The sequence below is a fragment of the Jaculus jaculus genome, chromosome 2 (assembly GCF_020740685.1).
Source record: "Jaculus jaculus isolate mJacJac1 chromosome 2, mJacJac1.mat.Y.cur, whole genome shotgun sequence".
NCBI lineage: Eukaryota > Metazoa > Chordata > Mammalia > Rodentia > Dipodidae > Jaculus > Jaculus jaculus.
This window is the reverse complement of record NC_059103.1, coordinates 188,030,685-188,052,622: the sequence shown is the minus strand read 5'-3', so window position 1 is coordinate 188,052,622 and position 21,938 is coordinate 188,030,685. Positions and strand designations below refer to the sequence as shown.

The 21,938-nt window shown below is 43.3% G+C and overlaps 1 pseudogene; it reads left to right on the top strand.

The window, feature by feature from the left end:
• Positions 1 to 15,838: 15,838 nt before the first annotated feature.
• Positions 15,839 to 21,191, top strand: LOC101600845 (annotated as a pseudogene).
• Positions 21,192 to 21,938: the final 747 nt, after the last annotated feature.

Genomic DNA, 21,938 nt, shown 5'->3' with positions numbered 1-21,938 from the left:
ACAGGGAAGGCACGGTGAAGGTGTGGCACTCAGCTGTGAGGGCAGGACCAGGAGGCGTTGCTCATATCTCCACAGATAGGAGGAAGTAGAGAGAGGACCAGGAATTGGGCTGGCCTATGAACCTTACAGCCCATCCCCTCACAACACTTTCTCTTGCCAGTCCACAGCTCCCGAATGTTCCATACCCTCCCAGAGTAGCAGCACCAGATAAGGGCCAAACATTCAAACACATAAGCCTGTATGGCACATGTCCATCAAATCCATGACCGCATTTTCTACTTAAGTACATAAGTGGATATCGTTGTTTATTTTATGCATTTAGCTCAATAAATTTGTTGAAAGACAATGCCTAACAGGTATTATTTTATCACAGCTACATTATTTCGTTTAATCCTCATGATAGACCTTTGACAGACACATTTTATGCAATGATCCAAAGATATATCATTTTTCCCAAATTAATAAGGTTTGTAAATTGCAGCACCAGAACTTGAACCCGCAGCAGCCTGATTTTAACATATATGTTTTTAATATGTTTAAGCTGACTTACTAGCAGAGCAGATGTTATAAAGCAAGCTGCTAAGCAGTTCTGGGTACCGCCTAGTCTTCTGAAAGGCCTACTAAGAGAGTAACATAACAGAAAAACTACAACTAGAAATGATTTGGCTGGTAGAAATTGAAGACGTGAAAATTAATTTATGAAACTAAACCTCCACTAAACCATAGCTTTTCCCAACCACAGAAATTTAATGTTGTTCCCCAAACCTGGTTTGGAAATTGCCAGTGTTATAATGACCCAATGAAGCCAAAAACCTTTTGGAAGATAATTACACATCTAGCTATTGGCCATATGACTATGACTATTTTAACTGGCGTAAAATTTTCTATCTGAAAATAAAGGTGGATGAAAGGATAGTATGATGGTTGGTTTTGGTTGTCAACTTGGTGAGGTTTAGAGCCATCTCAGGGACTGTATCTGTAAGGGCATTTCCAGACAGTATTAACTAGTCCATGAGATCTGACCTCAGAGTGGACATCCCCTTCTAGCATGGGACCAAGTGACAAAGAGGTCTCAGATAAGAAGTGTCACCTGTGGGCTTTCCCTTCTCCCTACGTGAGTGTGCCAGTTTCTGCTTAAGCCATCTTCTTCAGTTTCTTCCACATTCTAACATGCACTCTATACTAGCCTCCCTCCAAGATCCCCTCGGCCTTCAGCCTAGATTGGGATTTCTGAGGCATGCACGTCTGGCAACCGAACAGCTACTGGGTTGTCTGCCCTGGTAAAATGAAAGAGAAGTGATTTATTTTCTCTTACATGAATATAATTATCAAGACCTATAGCCTTTCTGGCATTCTGTAATCAGTCAGATTTTTTTTTTTTTTTTTAAAGAGCCTTTAAAAGGGAAACGTCTAGTGCCAGGGATAGAGCTTACTTGGTAAGTTGCTTGACTTGCAAACATGAGGACGTGGGTTTGATCTCCAGTACCCATGCAAACATGTCAGGCATGGAGGCACATGCCTGGAATCCCAGTGCTGGGGAGGACTCCAGCTGGCCAGCCAATCTATACTAATTGGTGCAATCCAGGCCAATGAGAGACCCTGTCTCAAAGGAGGTAGATAGGCTTCCTGAGGATGATCCTGGAGGTCATCCTCTGGCCTCCTCTTGCACTCACACACTTGCACAAGCACATGATTGCACTTACAGGAACACACATCCACACACAGTCATTTTATAAGAGACAGTTCCAGACTGAATCTAGAAATAAAAAGTGGAGCATGGTTATCACTTTAATTTCAGGAAGGTGTTCTTTCTCCCCCTGAAGAGAGGAGAAGAGCTGGTGTGGTGGTGCACATCTGTAATCCCAGCACTCAGGAGGATTGTGAGCTTGAGGCCAATAACTAAAATAAGGGAGAACTAGCTACCTTTCCCAAGTCTTTGCCGACTGCCCCTCCTTCTGCGCTACATTCATTCCTGGAAGATTATTCTATTGTAACTGTGATGCTGTGGAACTCCTTGGCTGTCAAAAGTAGTTGGTGAGCTCCGCAAGCATTATTTGCATCTCATTGATCTTCACATGATTTGAGTTGGAATGTGTGTGGCTTCACATAGCAGGCAAAAAGCAAAATGCAATGAGTGAATTTTAAAAAAAATGCACTGAGTTACATAAAGGAAACCCAAAAGTACAATATTCTAAAACATCTGATTGATCTCATTGTCCTGACCCTGTTTCCCTACTTAGTCCTTTCTCACCCCACCCCACTATTTTGAAGCTTATGGTAAGATGTAAACAGTAGTAGTAGTAATAGGTTTCAGAACCAAATATGGCAATACCAGGGAGAAAAGGGAAATGTCGGTTCTGTGGAGATTCATGACACTCAAACTTTCCCAGTAGCATCAAGCCAGCTGTTCTCAACCTCAATAACTATTGAAGAGCCAGTGACTGGGAAGGTGCATGAGGTTCCCAAGCTTGACTTAGGTCAATCAGTTCCCCTTGCTGCATGTCTACAATACCAAGGAGTCCTGTAGAGAACAAAGACCACAGTGACTTACACCTAATTCCAGAGCCTAACACAAAAACTAGCACATGGAGAGCTAAAGAAAGCATTGAGTGAATAAGTGAATTACTGTAACCACTGACAAAGTTGTCTTTCCAGAATGACTGTGTCTATAATCAGCACCATTTACTTGACTCGGCATTTAATTATATATTTTTTTATTATTCTCTAATAAATTTTATGTCTTATTCTTGTCTTAAGAACTAGGTATTAACTACCAAAGGTAGGGTCCATGGCAAATAAATGTTAATGAATGAATAATGCTGTACTGGTAGCCACTCATGTTTGGAGACTGGGAATGGATGTATAGGATGTGTTGTGGGTTACTTGTAAGTTGTACTATCTAGTAAAGAGCAAGGTAAGTGTTTCCTTGAAAGAAAATCAATTTTAAAATGGGAAAGAAAAATGTTTTGTGTTTAATTTAACTAAGGCTCTTTGGAGCTTTACTTAAACAAGCTGGAGCCAATAAAAAAAAAATCACTGGATAAGAAAATCTTAGCACTTATTTTAATTCTTTTCTCTGTGTTGAGCACAGTATGTCTTTTGGAGTGAACTTTGAGTGGGCCATTAAGTAGAAAGGACCTGGAAGAGTATGCTGTGCTAAGTATGTCCACATTGACTAAGCTGTCCACATCACTGTTGAGGTGTTAGATAGATGTGCTGTAATTGGTAACATTTATAGAGAACATTTATGGTGTCAGGAATTATGCTGATTGTTTTCCTCATACATCATTTATCTCCACAACAATTTAAGGAAATATGCACTGTTATGAATATCACTTTACAGTTGAGAAAATTAAGGCTGAAAGAATTAAAATAATGTGCCTAGTATCATACTGTTAATAAATGATGATATAGAAAGTGGATTCAGGAAGGTGAGCTTCAGAGTCAATTCTGTTACCAATTGCTCAACGAAGGTCTCAAGGTCAAGGCTCAATACGAGAAGCCAGGGGAGATTATCTGTAAGAATGAAGAATAAAAGGCTAAAAGCCATGGAAAAATAGTTTTTGAATCCAGAATTTAGATAAATTAAAGAAAATGACTCAGGACTAAAGCATGCATATTGTAACATATTAAAATATAGTTCCTTGTTTTTGAAAACCAAATGTAAGTTTTGTTTGAGGCAGTTGTTGATGGCTTAGCTACCATCTAGGCCTTAGTATTGTCTGACTTCATACAATTTATAATCTAGCTGATAAGAGAATTATATATGTAGAAAAGATCATAAATCATATAGAAAAGTAGGTATCTCAGAGCCACAGAATACATTGTGGACCAGACAGAGATTATAGGAGAGGTTTCTTTGTGGTCATCATTCTGTAATTGTAGAAACTTTGAAAATGAAAACAAACTCTCCTAAAGTCAGAAGTTCTGAGTGTCAGGGGACATCTTTCTCCAAGGTCCATGGGGTTAGATTTATACAGTGAGGAGGCCAATAGAGCTCCTAGCTAGTGAGCTGAAGTCCATAAAGTAATATTGCTGGCAGAGGCCTCCACATCCCATATGCAAAGTGACCTGGGCCTGGCTGTGGGGATGCCACTCTGGTGTGTCTTCTGCAAGAAGACTTGGTTCCTTACTGTATTTGGCTATGACAGCGGTCCTGTGGGTGGCTTCAGTATTAAGTTTGGAGCAGAGGAAGTATTGCAACACATGCCAAGAATTGAGTTTTATTTTTATAAGCTGCTTTTTAAAGAACTGAATCTTTGTGACCCTCCTTGGTTGCAGCAGCTCCACATGTGGCAATTGATGTAAGATAGGGGACACGCACATCCTATACTGACAGGTATATGGGCCTGTAAAGGACTATTCTCAAGATGTGCCACTTTATTTAGGGAGCTTTATTGCATTATTTATTTGGGGTCTTGTCCCTACCAGCTTTGTGACCAAAGTAGATTGCTTTGCTTTAGCAGAAAGAAGGTCTGTTTTGCTGCCTCACACTCCTGTGTCTTGTTCCTTCCTGAAAGCATCAGGACTGGACAACAAGCATAAATCTGGGAAGCGGAATGGCTGGAGCATAGCAGGATAACCAAAGGCTTTCCCTGTGGCCTTCAGAAAAGCACCCATGCCTCCTCTGCACTGGGATCTCCTTGGTAACCCAGAATGAACACATCCACCAGGAGATCTGATGAGGGATATGATGAGCAGCCTAGAAAACACTGGAGTCGTCTGGATGAAACAAGGCTCAGAAGCTCATCGACACCATTGTCCTCTGTTTCTATCAATTTTGTCTCTCTTACTTGACTTTTGTGTATCTCAGGAGTTTACAAGTTATGCACACCCACTGCATGTGAGCAGAAACTGTACTTCTCTTTCCTCAGCTGTAAATGGGGAGCCCAGCCCAGCTCTGGAAGGCTGTAGACATGGTTGTTGCTCTAGTGCTGGTGAGTGATTAGGAGAGTGAGAAGTAGGGTCCCGGCTCGTGGGTGGTCTGTTTCCTACATCCTCTTTTCTGACTTCTGGAATGTGAGGTTTCTCTCTCAATTGAGACTTTAGATCACCAACCTCTCTGTTTAGATGCTTTTTGGAAGTGTGACAGAGGAGTGTCTTCCTCAGATACCTGCCAGGACAGGCTTTGCTCAGGGTTGCTATCCAGTTGCCCGTGTCCTCCTCTGGAGTGTGCATTTAGTTAAGTGATTGATGTATTCGATTTTGACTTTGCTTAACATTAGGTATTAACTCATGCTCAGTCTTGCGATCTGTCAGTGGATGCTCTAGAGACAGGATACTAAAGCAGCTTTGCAGGGTCGCCCTCAGAGTGAAGACTGCACCTCGGATGATTTAAGTGATCACAATGGAGAGGAGGACAAAGTGTCCAGAGAGGACCTTCTCCCTCTTCTCTTAAAGGGTCAACTCTCAGGGCTATCGGGTTATATCAAGTATACTTTAAATTGATTTTAAAGGTGTCACACACAAAAAATGGAACTCAAAAAGTCAATGTAGTTTGAGTCAAAAAGTCACATTTGTTCTTTCTTTCTTTCTTTTTGGTTTTACGAGGTAGAGTCTCACTTCAGCTCAGGCTGACCTGGAATTCTCTATGCAGTCTCAGGGTGGCCTCGAACTCACAGTAATCCTACTACCTCTGCCTCCCGAGTGCTTGGATTAAAGGCGTGCGCCACCGCGCCTGGCTAAAAGTCACATTTGTTAATGGGGATGAGCCATATGTATTTGTGTATTTATTTATTCATTGATATCTATCTTCCAGCAAAAAAGCATCAGAGTGGAAAGTAGCATGAAAATCTCAGAATCAGTAAGAACAAAAGTCCTGTTGTTCCCTTTATTTATATATTTTATTTATTTATTAGAGAGAAAGAGAAGGAAAGAATGGGTGCACCAGGGCCTATAGCAAACAAACTCCAGACACAGGCACTACCTTGTGCATCTGGCTTATGTGGGCTCTGGGGAATTGAACCTGGGTCCTTAGGCTCAGCAGGCAAGCCTCTAAACTGCTTAGCCATCTCTCTAGGCCCAGTTCCCTTTTTCCCAGACCAAATCCACAGAAAACTCTAGGCTGAGATGGGGCACACACAACAAGTAACAAGGCCAAAGCAGAACAGCAGGGAGCAGGGCAGCAACGGTGTCACGGGGGAAAACAAGGTAGCCAAAACCAGAACATCCAAGTCTTCAGTAATCGTGACTTGGGAGCCACTCTGTCCTCTGGAGAAAGGGCCACTCCTACTCCAGCCCCACATTTTTTCCTGGAAAGATCAATACTAATTAGGGATTAGAGTTAACGCCATCCATAGAACTGTGTTGCCAAAGGCTCAAGTATCTTTACTAGCACAAAGAACAACTAAGCCTTGGGTCTCATGTGCAGCAGTTTCTATAGGTTCTCCTGGGATTCTTGAGCATTTCTTTCTTCTGCCCTTTATTCCCCATGTTCTGCCCTAGGAATAGCCTGCAGTTGACAATGAGCTGGATATGGTGGCCAGTGCTCTATCTCTCTCCAGCTTTCTTAGCTTTGGTGTGTTATTCCATGGATTCACTTTATCCATCATGACCATGGATCCAGTAGGAGAAGAGAGACCTGGTTTGGTGACCTTTAGCTCAGACAGAGCCCTTCACATAATCCAGAATTCTCATTTGGGTCAGGAGATGGAGACTAATGTTGGAGCATTTTCTGGTTTCTGAGCACATGCATCGTCTAGAGTCTCTTGAAGGAAGAGGGAGCTTGTGGAGGGCAGAATTCAAATAGTTGGGATTCAGTATGTTGGCCAAAGGCAATTTTCCCTGTGCTTTCTTGTCATATTGTGATTTATGGCCCACAGAAGCTGAAGAGGTAGATCAAGGACTCTGGACCCAGAGCCAGGATGCCAGCTATGAGGAGGACATAGACATTAAGAAAATTGTTCACTCATTCAAACCATGTACCTGTCAGCACTGCATAAAATGGAGTTGAAAATGTACCCCGGACAGGATTGAATTTCTCAGAAAGCTTATGATTTAGCAGGGCAGACAGACTTCTAAATGAATGGATGGTTTTGCTGAAGGGGACGTTAGAAGAGACAGGAATCAGTAAGGCAGAACCCATCTTTCTCCCTCATGAAATCTATCCCCACACTTCTCTTATTGTAGTCTTTTCCTCTTTTATCCCTTTGTTATTATTATTGATATTAAAATTTTTAAACACAGGACTTATTGCAATAGACATATTTTTGCTATTCAAAGCCATCCCGCCCTGAAAAGCCCTGTGCACTGGTAGAGTAAAGGAGGCAGTCCCAGCCTGGGCTCCTCTTTATGGAAGTCTCTCCCAGACTTTCTTTGCCTTTCTTCAAAGCACCAGTGAGTCATGTGCATTCAAGAACAGAGGGAGAGTAAGTCTAGGGAGGGGAAGAAAAGGAAGTCGTTTTCTGTCTGTCCCCTTGATGCAGGTCTCCCAAGGGAGCATTAAAGAGCATGGCTGTAACAGAACAGACAGGTATGGGTGATTCTCTGTGGGCAACCCAAGCTCTCTTGTGGAGTTGAAGTGAATGGCTAAAGACTACATGTAAATTAGGGATAAAAATCCCATGAGGTAGTTGTGTTGAGGAGACAGGTACACACACACACACACACACACACAGTAAAGCATAAACACTTGGAAAGGATAGTGGCTAGAGAGTATAGTGAGGGGAGTAAAACTTCCAAAATCTCTACTGGTATACCTGCAACCCTCAGACTGTGGAAGTGCTCAGCAGTTGTCTTGCTGGCATAGAAACTGTGCATCCAGTCAAGAGGAGTCATTGAAAGCCTGATTCTATAATGTTGGCTGGAACATTTTGGGAAGATGATTTTTCTCCAAGTTTCATTTTCCTCTTCTGTCATACTGAGGTGTTTCTTTACACATAGATCTGTTACATAAATATTACGATAAAATGATAATGGATATCTATACATATACAGTTCTGGGCACAGTAAAAAGAGCTGGTGGTTAGAAAAAAAAATAGATGATACCTTCTCTGTTATTATTGAAGAATTGCATTACTAGAAATATTGAGGCATGAACCAGCCTTCTGACACCTCAGCATAGGTCAGAGGCAGGTTTCGTTTCTTCTGGTAGTTCAGAAGTGCTGATGCTAGATTAGAACAGCAGAGTTTCCTGCACAGCTGTTATATGGTGGAACCACTATTATTGCTATTCAAACTTACAAAGCAAAATACCTGAAATTTGTTTCGGCTTACCACAACATGTATTTGTACATTTGTTATTCTGTAGCCTGGAAAGGTTAGGAAGATCAGCTACTCTGTACTCTATGTGGCATTGGCCAGTATGGCTTGTGGGGAAAGTTTCCATAGGGATGACAGGATCTTACGCCAAGCTGGCTCACTTAGCCAAGGTGGCTGGAGAGTTACTGTTGGCTGTCAGCAGACTTGTTCATTTGGGGCTCCCAGTGAGGTCTCAACTCTCCTCCCCTTGGTTATCTTTAGCTTTGCATAGCCTAATGTCTTGGATTCAAAAAAGAGTGACCCCCATAGCAATAATTTCATGAAGAAGATAAACCTTTCTTTATATTCTACTCACTAGAGCTTCAAAGATCACAACCAGTCTTGTGGCCCAGCCCAGATAAATGGATGGGGGAGGGTAGGACACGATACAGTCATGGATACATGCATGGTTTGTTCACGGCCCCCAAATGAGGTTTCCTACAGCCAGAGTTCTGTGGGACTAGAACAAGCTCTCAAACCACCAGATTCCACTGTTCATTGTAACAGATGCTTATGAATTATGCCTTGAATCAATGCAGGCATCATCTTTAAATAGCCCTGGATGATGCCAAGCAGCCTTTACTAATGTGTTGTTTCCCTCATCCTTTACCTTCCATAATATAAACATTTTAAAGTACAAGGAGTCAAGGCTTTGGTGGGTCAATGATTTACGTCTAATTTGTATAGCTTCTTTAAGTAGGAACTAAACTATCCAAAAATGTCTTTAGATACACTCACCTCCCTCTATTCCCTCTACATGAGCAACTCTTAAAAAATTTGCTTTGACAAGGCATGGATTTTCTGAAAGCAGTGGCAGGATCATTGTGTTTTACCTATAGAAGCAGATTGCCTGAAGAAATGAATAAAAGGCTTTATTTGCAAAAGGGGAAAAAAGTCTATTTAGTGATTGAAATAGCTTGCTCTTTTATAGCTTGTAATATTAATTACCCTCCTTTCTCTCTCCTTTTAAAAAGAGTATGTTTTAATTGTTGTCTTTTCCATATCCCCTGTTTTATGTCTACAATTTCGAAATTGATACAAAGCCTGCTAGTAAGATCTTAAAAATAGGTTTGCATTGCTTTTGAGAAAGACAATTTTCAATTAATTATAAATGATTTAATTTCACAACGCAGAAACCTGCTGTGAATCCTGAACCTAATACTTATCTTCTCTAATTGCATGAAGGAGAATGCAGAAATAAATTTGGTTGAATATGTAATTGGCATGCTTGTATTGAGGTTACTGTTTCAGCCTATTTAGGCCTCCCAGGGAATGTACAGCTGTCGCCACGCTCACCAAAAGTTTTGTAGTTTCATATCAAGTGAATTAAGATGGAAATGCATGAACCACAAATAGGACACCCATAGGTGGATGAAAGGGAAGGATGGGTATAGTGGCACCCCTGGGGACCTTCTGCAGATGTCTGTGCAGATCAAATGGTGCTTTCAAATGCACCATGTTGCTGACTTACCTCGAGGCAGAGGCATGAAAACAACTGTGACGTCTTGACAGAACCATAACTTGTTGCTTTCTCCTTTTCTCCTCTTTCTTCCTTTAGCTAAACCTTTTTCATTGTTATGGGTTTGCTTCAACCACTATTCCCTTGCAGGATGGTGCTATTGATTGAGCCCTTACAGAGAGTTTGGCAAGGTAACATGCATTACATGGTATGCCTTCCAATTTTAAGACGTACGTGTCATGATTCTTCTTTTACAAGTGAGGAGACCAAGATGCAGATGACTAAGTGCTCTGTCTAAAGTCACATAGGGGCTGGAGAGATGGCTTAGTGGTTAAGCGCTTGCCTGTGAAGCCTAAGGACCCTGGTTCGAGGCTTGATGCCCTAGGACCCACGTTAGCTAGATGCACAAGGGGGTACATGTATCTGGAGTTTGTTTGCAGTGGCTGTTAGCCTTGGTGTGCCCATTCTCTCTCTCTCTCTCTCTCTGTCTGTCGCTCTCAAATAAATAAATAAAAATTAAAAAAAGTTAAAGTCACACAGCTTGGCTTTGAGCTTAATTCTAAAATCTATTCTTCTCAACTATTACTTTATTGCTTTCCATGGAAGTAAAAGGAAAACTACTGGGACCCATGAAGCTCTTTTCCTTGGTATTGGAAAGACATGTGTTGGAGGATGGATTTGGGCCAGCAGATGCTACATCTATCTTTGGCTGTCTGTGGGACATTGGTCAAATAAATTATTTCATTTTTATAACCTTAGTTTTCTCACGTATCAAGTTATCGTAAGAATAATATGAGACTCACAGAGGAGCACAGTGTTATGGTTAAGACCGTAACCTATTTGGAAAATAAGAAGAAATAAGGTCTTAATATGGTCCTTGAGAATATTATGCTGAGTGAAATAAGCCAGCCATCAAAAGTATGTTGTATAATCTTGTTATATAAATTACTTTCTTATTTCTGGGACAAAATAACCAGCTAGAATCAACTTAGGGAATAAAAGAATTTATTTTAGCATATAGATCCAGAGGGTAGAGTCCATCATTGAGGAAAAAAACAGCAGGATCAGGGAACTGGCATCATATAATCACGTCAGCAGGGTGTAGGCAGACAGTAATGGATATTGGTGCTCAGCTAGTTCACTCTTTTCTCTAAATATTTTGTTTTTATTTATTTCAGATACAGGGAGAGAGAGAGAGAGAGAGAGAGAGAGAGAGAGAGAGAGAGAGAGAGAGAGAGAGAGAGAGAGAGAGAGAGAATAGGAGCACCAGGACCTCCAGCCACTACAAATGAACTCCAGATGCATGTGCTACCTTGTGCATCTGGCCACTGTGGGTCCTGGGAAGTTGAACCCGAGACCTTTGGTTTGCAGACATGCGCCTTAACCCCTAAGCCATCCCTCCAGCCCAGTGCACTCCTTTTTCTCCAGCCTAGGAACCCTGTTAAAGGGATGATGCTCCCGCCAATTAGGATAGGTTCTCTTACCCCAACTAATCTAAGGTAGAAAATCCCTCACAGACATTACTGAAGATTTGTTTTCCTGGTGATTCTAAATTCTGTCAAATTGACAACTGGAGATTAAACTTCACTCTTGTTTATATAAAATTTCCATAAAAAGCAAGTATAGAGGGATGGAAACCAGATGAGTGTTTGCAGCCTGGGAATGGAATGGAATGACTGCTAATGGAGATGGGGTAAGTTTTGAGAGGTGATGCAAGTCTAAAATTGACTGTGATGTTGGTTCTCTAACTCTGAATATAGTAAACAATATTGGACCTTATACATCTTTTAAAAAACTTTTATTTTTGTTTATTTATTTCGCAGAGAAAGAGGGAGAGAGAGAGAGAGAATGGGCGTGCCAGGGCTTCCAGCCACTGCAAATGAACTCCAGGCGCTTGTGCACCCTTATGTATCTGGCTAAAATGGGTCCTGGGGAATTAAATCTGGGTTCAATGTTATTTCACTTTGCAGGCAAGTGCCTTAACCACTAAGCAATCCCTCCAGCCCTGTACTTTAACTTTTAATATATTTTATTGTTTATTTATTTATTTGAGAGAAGGAGAGAGAGAGAGAGAGAGAGAGAGAGAGAGAGAGAGAGAGAGATTGAGAATGGGTGCACCAGGGATTTCAGCCACTGCAAAGGAAGTCCAGATGCATGTGCCACCTTGTGCATATTGCTTATATGGGTACTGGAGACTCAAACCGTGGTCCTTTGGCTTTGCAGGCTAGTGCCTTAACCGCTAAACCATCTCTCCAGTCCCTGAATTTTATATTTAAAGGAATATTTTTAAGCTTAATTCTAAAGTCTATTTTTTAGGTTTTATATATATATATATATAATATAAATTAAAAGTATTTAATATATTTATATAATATAATATAATATATAAAATGTATATTTATTATAACATACATATATTATACTATAATATATAAATTCAATAATATTGCCATTATTAAGATGAATGTGGTAGTGTATGTTTATAATTCCAGTATTCAAGAGGCTGAGGAGGAAAAAATTTGAGGTCAGCCTAGGCTTTACAATAGGACACTGTCTTAAAAAAATGCTATTATTTAAAAAAAGAAAGATGGAACCAGAGAGATGGCTTAGTGGATAAAATTATTTGCCACACAAGCAAGAGGACTGGAATTCAGATCCCTATGGCCCATGTTAATGCCAGATGGGTGTGGTGGCTGCCTATAAGGACAGCCTTCATAGGAGGCAGAACAGAGACTCCTGAGGCAAGCTGGCTAGCTAGAGTAGCTGAATTAGAGTGCTCTGGACTCAGGTGAGAGATCCTGCCTCAGCAAAACAAAGAAGATGGCAATGGAAGAGGACATCCAACAACCACTTCTGGACTCCATATGCACACACATGTTCATATGCACCCACACCCATGAGCATGGACGTGGATATACACATGCATGCCACACACACATACACAGCACACATGCAAAAAAGGAGAAAGAAGAAAAGATCTAGGACTTAAGAGGCACAATTCTTACAGATTTTCATTTTGGAACGGTCCCAGACAATGCCAATATGCTGGTGATGCCACTGAGAAACTCCAAGACTCAACTTCCTCACCACGAAAGGAAGTCCACAGACCTCCTTTATCAGGCCATGGAGAGGATTTTGTGTAGTGAGGGTCTAAGGAGTAAGGAGTAGTGCATGGCGCCCACAGCCTCCTGACAAAGGGCGTTTTCCCTCTTACTGAGTTATTCAGAGACAGGAGTGCAGCCTCCAGCCTGTGAGGATTCCTTACTAAATATAGCTAGTGACAACAGCCATTGGGGTGTTGGGCCTTGGTAGCATAAAGAAATACCTTGAATTTTAGAATTCCCTTGATGGGGCCACTTCTGAAAGTTACGTGGAGCAGCGTGCGAGGCTCTGATTTAGGATCCAGGCCTTTTCTGCTGGCCATACGCCCTTGACCATGTGAACTGGACTGCAGTTCAGGTATTTCAGGCTCTGTGTAGGCGGAGTTGGGGTGCCTGCTCCTTCAGTAGGAAGGGCCCTCCCCTGCTCATGAAGCACTCAGGAGAGAGGTGCTGAAACCTGCCTCCTGCTCCTCAATTTTCCACCTGTCCCCGTGGACACGGGGACTTCTGTGTGTGTTCTCTTGCAATCTGCCTTTGTTCTGGTTTGTCGTCAGGAGAACTTGAAGCCTGCATTTGTCCGAGAACCATCATGTCCTCAGTGCACCCCACAGAGTGCGGCCAGGCCTTCTGTTTCCCTCAGATCCACTGTGTGCTGGGCTCCAGCGCTGTTCCCAGTCGCTCAGTGTTGCTTCTCAAAACCTCTCGGGAGCAGATGGCGACAGAACCCTTGAGTCCATGAAAATATAAACAAGCTTGGAAATACCTGGAAGTCAAGATGATGTAAGCAGACCTGTGTTTTTAAATTGCTAAATTGAATATTACTCAAAACTCACTTAAATGAAAACAAACAAAACAAAGATGATTAGATTTATGAGTCCATTTTCTCTTGCTGTGTTCATGAAGTTTTAGGAGACAAGGACATTTGGTCCAAGAGAGGAAACGTACAGCCTTGGCTACTTAAAAGCCAAAAAATGGAGAAGCTCGGAAGACTATGCCTGTGACAAGGCTTATTTCTCACCTTGTTGCCTGCCAGGGAGAGCAGTCGAGTGCTGCTGGCATGATTGGCAGAGCTGGGCCTTTCATTGGCTGCATCTTTCTTGCAACAAGGGTGAGCTAGTATGGAAGTCTCTGTCCCTCATGTAGTTGCTATGAATCATCATTGCTGGAGCTGGTCCATCATGGAACACCAGGAGTCTGCTGTGGGCTGATACCCTGAAGGGGCCAAGAAATCTGGGACAGCAGTGTTGTGATAAAGTTGCTTCTTCTTTGATTGCCTTTATTTTAAAATAGAAATTTCTGTTACTCATAGAAAGGTGCTGGTGGCTGTTTTCTGTGTTCGATTTTTTTTTTTTTTAATTTTTTTGGTTTTTGAGGTAGGGTCTCACTCTAGCCCAGGCTTGCCTTGAATTACACTGTGTCATCTCAGGGTGGCCTCGAACTTATGGCGATCCTCCTACCTCTGCCTCCCAGGCATGCATCACCATGCCCTGCTTCTGTGTTTGATTTTTAAGGAGCTGATTATTTTATTTTTTTTTTGGTCAGCTGTTCCCACCATGGCTATTGTTTGTGGGTGAGTGGCTCATGAGCTTGCACATTAGCAGAGTGGCCGGAAAGGTTGGGCCCCGGTTTGTGTGGCTTTTAGCCTATTTGGAAAGTTACTTTTATAGTATATGTTAAAGTCCTGAATATAAAACAGTTACTGGAGACAAATTCTTTGAAAATGTATCCACTTCAAACATATGTACTGAATATCTACTAGGGGCTAGGTACTGTGCAAAGAGCTTAAGAACTTAAAGTAAAAAAAAAAAAAAAAAAAAAAAAAAATTAGCCTCTGAGCTCCAGTGGAAAGTCATGAAGGAAACTTAAAGGAGACAAGAATGGTTTCAAGATATATGCTTCCTATGCTAGAGGATGCAGTTGGGGTACAAAGGACAGACGGCCATTCTCTCCTGTGGGGTGTCAGAGTCTTCAGACTGGAAATCACATGCCTGAGCTAGAAAGAGAAGCCAGTGTTTACCCTGTGGGTATGGTGCGTAGGACGTGCAGGCCTGAAGCAAAAGCCAAAGCGTCCGTTGGACTGATGCTTTCCAAACAATGGCAAGACATTTATGCAATACAAAGTTTCTCCCTAATAAACAGTATCAAGGACAGGGCTTCTGTCCTTGACATGTCATCGATGGGAGCCCCAATTATGCTATGATTTATATGTGGCAACATGACAAGACATAAGTAATGATAAAATTTTGGACAGGTTAATTCTCTGTTGTGCATTATGGGACATTTACCAGCATCCATGGCTTCTACCCACAGCATTCCAGTAGCTCCTCACTCTTTATTTTTTACCAAAACATGTTTCGAGATAGCACCAATCTTCCCCTTAGGACAAATTTGCCTCCACTTGGGGCCAGGCACTGAGGCTTAAGCACTTACATGGCTAAGGCAGCAGGTGACTTTGAAGCCTCTCTATCTCACAAAATAATAATAAAAAAAAAATGTTCCCACTTGAGAAACTCTAGGCTAGAATGACAAGCCTTACAATCTGGGAATTGAGTAATGGTAAGGATCTTTAGAGGAATTTAATAAATGTGAGACACTTATGGGCCTTCATGTAGCTGCTTAATGGCTTGGAAGAGCTGCCAACTTTTATTAACTACGTAGGTAACTTCCTGGAGGGATTCATCAGGGGACTTGCTGCACACCTGGAAAGCACCATGGAGTTGATGGTGTGGGAAACAGCTTGGTGATATGACTCATGTGATTCAGAACATCTGTCCAAGTGATGTTCCATTTGGACCTTGTCATTCAGACCATGATTGTTTCCTGTGGTCTATGGAGTCACTCTCAAAGGGTGCCAAAACCAGCTTTCCTTTGAACTTCCATATCAACGTCTCTGAAAAAATGCCAGCCTTTCTCTGTGAGAAGACTCTAGAAACTCACCAACTGAATTTTATTTTAATTTTTAAGGCTTTAAGAGAGTTTATTAGATTAAGAGAAGGAAAGAGGAGAAAGTACAGAGAGCCTCTGCCCATGATAAAGCAACATGAGGTAAAGCTTCCCCATTTTTAAATTTTTTGTTTATTTTTATTTATTTATTTGAGAGTGACAAAGAGAGAAAGAGGCAGAGAGAGAGAGAGAGAGAGAGAGAGAGAGAGAGAGAGAGAGAATGGGTACGCCAGGGCCTCCTGCCACTGCAAACGAACTCGAGACACATGCGCCCCCTTGTGCATCTGGCTAATGTGGGTCCTAGGGAATTGAGCCTCAAACCCGAGTCCTTAAGTTTCACAGGCAAGCGCTTAACCACTAAACCATCTTTCCAGGCTCCCACTTTAAAATTCTACATCAAAATATATTTTTTATTCATTGAAAGAGAGAGAAGTGACAGAAAGAGAGAGAGAGAGAGAGAGAGAGAGAGAGAGAGAATGAGTATGGGTGTACTAGGGCCTCCTGACACTGCAAATGAACTCCAGACACTTTGTGCATCTGGCTTCACTTGGATACTGGGGAATCTAACCTGGACTGGAAGGAAGGCTTTGCAAGTAAATACCTTTATCAGCTGAGCCATCTCTTCAGCCCCTGAATTCTACTTTTAAATCAGACTGTAACAGTCACACTCACTAAATGTGTATAAATTCACATGGGCATTCCCCCTTCTCTTCCTTCCCCTCTTTGTATTTCTCCTTTCTTTCTTCCTCCTCCTCCTCCTTTCACTTTTCTTGTTTCTTAGACAGGGCACTATTGTTATGTAGCTCAGAGTGTCTTTGAACTCACTATGTAGCCCAGGATGGCCTTGAACTTGATATCCTGCTGCTTTAGCTTCCTGAGTTCTAAAATTATAGACATGTACCAACGCCGTAAATGGCTTCATATATTTCATATATATTTATATATATATATGAATTATTATATGTAGTCATATATATTTACATATTTATTCCTTTGCAAGCAGAGAGACACAGACAGAGATTGGGAGCACCAGGGCATCTACCCACTACAAATGAATGAATGAACTTCAGATGCACATGCCACTTTGTGCACCAGGCTTATGTAGGTTCTGGGGAATTGAGGTCATTAGGTTTTGCAGCAAGCACCTTAACTGCTGAGCAATCTCTCGAGCCCCATATGTCCATTTCTGTACCATTTGGTAAGAAACTTGCAGATAGTAGTTCTGATTGTGTGTGTGTGTGTGTGTGTGTGTGTGTGTGTGTTAAGGCTTATCTGAAACACTGAATTTTGAATTTTTGTGATACTATTTTAGAGCGACGGTATTATGGAGCATACAGATATGGGAACCACACAACCCCACTATCCCGGAGCTCAAACTTTAAGACAAAAAGTGAATTCTTGCTGCTGGGCGTGGTGGCTCACGCCTTTAATCCCAGCACTCGGGAGGCAGAGGTAGGAGGATTGCCATGAGTTTGAGGCCACCCTGAGACTCCATAGTGAATTCCAGGTCAGCTTGGGCTAGAGTGAGACCCTACCTTAAAAAACCAAAAAAAAACAAAAAAAAAAATTGAATTTTTGGTAATCTTGAAAAAATTACATAAGATGTCTGTGGATTAATTTCGTCTTTTGTAAAATGAGATAATATAAATATACATTTCCTTCCAGAGATGGTGTGAATTGAGAGATTATCCATGTAATGTAAACCATGAGCACTATATTTAGCACTTAGTACACCCTTTCTACATGTTGACTAAAGTTTATTATCACTGACATTCGGAATTCTATCACAAGCCTATGACTAGATGCTCTCGGAGCATTGAGATTGAGTTCTTATAGACGGTGGGCAATGGGAGTCAGGAAAGGCTACAGAGAGGAAGAGAGAGCTAACAGAAGCTCTGAAGACTGAATTGGATTATACCATCTTATCACCAAGTGGGGAAGAGTATGAGAATCAAGGTCAGATATTAGACTGTGCTGTTTCCTGTGCAGGAGTGACTTTTCCCACACATCTGTAAGACTCACTCCAGCAGGATTTTGGCCAAGTGGCTCATTCTTTCTCACTGAGGTTCTCCGTCTATAATTTACATAAAGACAGCCTTCTTATTGTCTCACACACTGTCCTGCTTCCTTTATGTTTCTTCTCAGCACATGCCACCATATGTCATTCCACCCATTGTCTGTTACCTCTATTATTTGTCTATTACCTCTATTGCCCTTTACAAAGGAAGATTCATGAGAGCATTATTTTTTCTCACTTGTTTATAGCTTTGCAACTACCTTTTAGAAAAGTGTCTGTTATACCCTGTTGTTCAGTAAGTGAATTACAATCCTGTGAGCAGAAACATGGAGCAACTGTGTGGGGGGTTGTGAGTAACCTGAAGGGCTTAAGTGTGGACTACATGCTTTGAAGAAATGAATGAGGGGGGCTGGAGAGATGGCTTAGCGGTTAAGCGCTTGCCTGTGAAGCCTAAGGACCCTGGTTCGAGGCTCGGTTCCCCAGGCCCCACTTAGCCAGATGCACAAGGGGGCGCACGCGTCTGGAGTTTGTTTGCAGAGGCTGGAAGCCCTGGCGCGCGCATTCTCTCTCTCTCCCTCTATCTGTCTTTCTTTCTGTGTCTGTCACTCTCAAATAAATAAATTAAAAATTAAAAAAAAAAAAAAAGAAATGAGGGGACAAAGATGGAAGCAGAGACCTCATCATGGAAAACTTTCTTTGATCATGGTACTCATCGGAGGGACTTGTAGGAAACTGACCATATTCTCATACAATAAAGCTCACTATCAGGGGCTTTTTCTTAATCAAAGGAACAAGACTAAAGACAAAGAGAGGTCCGAGTCCCGTGGCCGAGGGACCGCTGGCGCCCAGGACTGGCCGGGGCACTGCGAGGGGACGATGGCCATGTGGACCCGCAGGATCCGAGCAGGCCGACACGAAGTAAGCGCAGCAAACGTGTTACATGGAATGTGCCTCAGCAGCGCCCCCTCTAGACCTCAGTGACCTACTGCAACTGAACAGCCTGAATCTGGACATATGTCATTGGTTTGCAGGAAGTGAACTCTGGAATCAGAAGGCTCCTCTCTGACACTGCCTTTGAAGACCCACGGAGCAGTTTCCTCGTGGACGTGCTTTCCCCTCTGAGCTTCATCAAGATCTCCCGTGTGCGTATGCAGGAGCTCCTCTTACTGGTCTTTGCCAAGTATCAACATTTGCCCTACATCCAGATCGTCTCTACAAAATCCACCCCCACTGGCCTCTATGGGTTCTGGGTAAGGACTGAGCTCTTGTCTGAGGCATGGGCTGAGAAGGGCAAGGAGCTTTAGAGCTAGGCAAAAGAAAGAGGAAGTGAACTGAAGCTGCTTACTCTGTGCATTCCCAGTACCCTGCATATATCTCCTGCTTCAGCAGGGTCTGAGATTTCAGATTCAGTGGTTTGGGTCTTGTGCATGGAGAAATTACCCTGGGAAGCAGGGTGTCTGTCCCTAGGGGGTCCAGGAGAAGTGACCTCTCAGGCCTAGGATGGGAAAAGAGGAGTGTGTCCAATCCACAATAGCTTCCCACCCTTCTGCCCACCTGTCCCGCCAGGGGAACAAAGGAGGAGTCAACATCTGCCTGAAACTTGACGGCTACTACGTCAGCATCATCAACTGCCACCTGCCTCCCCACGTGTCCAACAATGTCCAGCGGCTGGAGCACTTTGACCGGATCCTGGAGAGGCAGAATGTTGAGGAAAAAAAATATCCCCAACATCCTGGACCATGAGTGAGCCTGGAGCTGCAAACTGTCACCCCGCCCTCCCCCATGCCAACTCAGGCTGGCATCGTCTGCCCAGTGTCTGCTCCCCAGCCATGCAGTAGTACTCCATCTCCTGCCCTCTCCTGAACCCTCCCCCATGTCTCCTCTACTGTCCCACCCAGCTTTGTGTGCCTGAAGTCCCCTTCCTCCAGTGCCTGTGTCCTTGCTAGAGACCCCGGGTATTTGTAAACATCCCAGGTCAAGACCGCGTGGTTCTGCAGTTCACCAGAAGGGCTCTTTCTCAGCCTGTCCTGGTGGCCAGTTGAAGGAGCAGAAGGGAGGGCTAGAGCCTCCTTTATTTGCCAGTGCCCCTCTGGGCAGGTCCTTGTGGCTTGGGTGATGGCATAGGAGCCGTGAGAAATGTCTTGCTATCACTATGCATGTCCTTACCTTCACCTCCCTAGAGTCTTGCTTCTCACCCCCCCCCCCTCAGCTTTTCGTTCTACAGCAGCCCTTGGACTGAGCAGGCCTGACTCCCTCCACTGACCGCATCACAAACCCTCAGGCCGCCCTCCTTTCTTTCTGAAGCCTCATTCTCTGGTTTGGAGACATGAACTTTCGGATTGAGGACTTTGGGTTACTCTTTGTTCGGGAATCCATAACCAGGCAGAACTACCGTGAACTGTGGGAGAAGAAGGATCAGGTATCAAGTGAGCAGAAGGCCAGGTGTGTGTAGTACTCTGATTGTTGGGATCTGTTCTGTTCTCCTTTCTCCCAAGGGTTAGGGAGGGAGTCCAGCCAGGCTTTGGGAATGGGCAGCTGTTCTGTCAGTGCCTGATTTTCATTGGAGGAACCACCATTGTGCTCAATAATAGGGAGACAATTGGGTGTGGTGGCACTTGCCTTTAATCCCAGCACTTGGGAGGCAGAGGTAGGAGAATGGCTGTGAGTTCAGGGCCAGCCTGAGACTACATAGTGGATTCCAGGTCAGCCTGGGCTAGAGGGAAACCGTACCTTGAAGAACCGAAAAAGAAGAAAGAAAGAAAAAGAATAAGGAGGCTGGCCTGGTTGCTCACACCTGCAAGCTCAGCTGAGGTGGAAGGACTGCTAGGATTGGGGACTAAGTGGGATCCATACATAAGTTCCTGGGCACTGGGGCTACTGACTTGCCTTCGCCCCGTACCATGCATCAGCCCACTTGTATCTTTGTTGTCTCTCCTGTCCTTGGCCTGATGTTCCACCTGGAAGGTGATATTCCAGCCTCTCTGGGGGCCCTTGCTTCCCCAGGTTCCCCTGTGACAGGTCTGCTAGGGACCTTCAGGGAGTTGGAATCAAAGCGTGCTCCCTCTGATCCAAGGACAAGGAAATGGCAGGCTATTGCTTTCCCTGGTCCTGAAGTTCATTTTTTTTTTTTTTTCCAAAAGAGATGGAACTGTTGAGGCATGAGAAAATAAGGGTGGTACTGCGCCATGGGTCTTTACTATGGGGAGTCAGGGACTGTGTCTTTATCTACAGCTCATCATTGCCAAGAAACATGACCAGCTCCTTCGGGAGTTCCAGGAGGGCCCCTGCTCTTCTCTCCCACCTGCAAGTGTGATAGGTACTCGGACAACTATGACACCAGGTGAGAAGGAAATGGACACCCAGGGGACTCTGGAAGTCCAACTATGCCTGCTCTACTGGCAGCAGGAGCTGAATCAGAATAGAAGTCAGGGAAGCAGGGATAGACCCAGCCATCACCTCTCAGTTGTACTTCCTGTTCCCCACCTGCAGCACCTGCCTGTCCCAGATTGCCTTCAGAGAACAGGAGGTGAAGCTGGTGCCACAAGAAATGCAAGAGTCGGGCTAGGGGACTGTCAGAGGAGAGGGGAAAGGAGCCCTGAATTAGGGAAGGAACCAAAGCATGAATGCTAATTTATTGCTATTTAGATTGATGTGGTAGTTTTACTAAAAAACTTCCTAAAAAAAAAAAGACAAAAAAAAAAAGACAAAGAGATTAGTCACTTGTTCTCATCTGTCAGGAGCACAAGGAGGAGGGCCTGAACTGGACATAGATACTGTGAATGAGGAAATATCATTGAAATAAGTTGGCTGAAATGACAAGAGATGGTGACCAACTGGGTGAGGGAAGCAACAGGACAGTGAGGAACACAGATGATTTCAGAACTTTGGACCTGGGCATGTTGACAACCAAGTAGCAGGTATGAACCCAAGCTTTAGTCCATGTAGTTCTCTACCCTGGTCTTGACTCCAGAGCAGGGCACACAACGGTGCTTCACAGCTGGAATATGTCAGGACCTGAACATCAGCAGAAGGATTCTCATGGCAGTAGAGGCAGGCCTGGAGGAAGGTTTCCTGCTAATTTTTTTTTTCCTGCTTATTTGTTCCCTACTCTGCCTTTGTGTTGGTTTGGATTAATCCAAGAAACAGTCACTGGGCCTAGGATGTATTGTAGGTGGCTTAT